General features: G+C 43.3%; 1 protein-coding gene across 4 annotated transcripts in view; it reads left to right on the top strand.

Moving 5' to 3' along the window:
- Window positions 1–1,277, top strand: part of LOC111682266 (plexin-B) — a 160,086-nt gene that overhangs the window by 129,530 nt on the left and 29,279 nt on the right. The gene's annotated exons all lie outside the window — the stretch shown is intronic.

The raw sequence follows: 1,277 nt of genomic DNA, 5'->3' as shown, positions 1-1,277 counted from the left end.
GCTTCTGCTGGGAAGTGCGGCCTCACAACGTATATACGACCAGCAGGTATAAAGCGAGCAGCTGCTGAGATGACAGTTTCACGGAACTTCATCTCTGAATGGTGTACGATGGAGGGAAAATTTAGATCACTGAAGATGCGTTCGGTGAACTCCTCCCTAGGAGATACAGTAATCTCTATAAAAGCTTTAAGAGGGACTCCACAAGGGGGAGTACTATCTCCACTCTTATGGAACATGGCCATAAATGATATTCTGGTAAAACTAGATTCTCTTGGCTATAAAACAGTCGCCTATGCTGATGACGTGGCGGTAGCGGTGTCAGACGATCATCTCGAAACCATATCCCAAAGGCTAGAACAAGCACTAAGGATCATTAGCTCTTGGAGTGTCGAATGTGGTCTTAGTGTAAATCTTAGTAAAACGGAACTTGTGCTATTCACTAGTAAGTACAAGATTCCTTTATTTCCTCTTCCTTGCCTAAACGGCGAAGTATTAAAATGTTTGTAGGAAAGCCATAGGAACATGCTGCAATGAATGTTCACTGGCTCTTTGATGCAGTTATTAAACCTATTATGCTATATGGGGTTGTTGTCTGGTGACAGGCGCTTGAAAAGGCTTCACTCAGACAACAACTGGAAAAAATAATGAGATCAACTGCGCTTCTTATCACAGGCGCTCTCAGAACAACGCCTTCGAAGGCGTTGTTCACTTTTTGCTAACACCTTGGCAAGAGCTGGCACTATGCTTAGCATAATGGATTTAGATCAGTTCTGCGGTATACCACTACTTGCAATTAAGAAGCAAATCAGTGAAAGCTGCCTCTGCATCGCTCGCGACAAATGGTCGCGTAAACACACGTGCTCATTATGTAGAGTACTGTGGCCACAAATGGATCCTCACAGGTCTAAATATCTTCTTGGTCTCCAAAGACCGCAATTAAGTAGGCAGATATCGATAATCACTGGCCACTGTAAATTTGGGAATCATGCTAGACGCATTGGTCTCCCGTTCAACGATTACTGTAGGAGTTGTCAAAACGAGGATGAAGAAGAGACTATTACTCATTTTCTCTGCGATTGTCCTGTTTTGGCGGAGGCCCGTTTTCGGACGCTTGGATCGACCTATTTTGGTGATCTATCCGAATTGTCAAACATTCAATTAGAACGTCTTCTAGAGTTCATTAATTTGTCAAAATGGGTGTGAATCCTATTACTCACAATATTCATCTACGGCAGCTGCCCTGGCTTTCTCATTTCTCATCATCTCCTTCTCTTTGC

The sequence above is a fragment of the Lucilia cuprina genome, chromosome X (genome assembly GCF_022045245.1).
Source record: "Lucilia cuprina isolate Lc7/37 chromosome X, ASM2204524v1, whole genome shotgun sequence".
Classification (NCBI taxonomy): Eukaryota; Metazoa; Arthropoda; class Insecta; order Diptera; family Calliphoridae; genus Lucilia; species Lucilia cuprina.
Note: the sequence above shows the minus strand (reverse complement) of the source record. Positions and strands in the feature narration are given on the sequence as shown.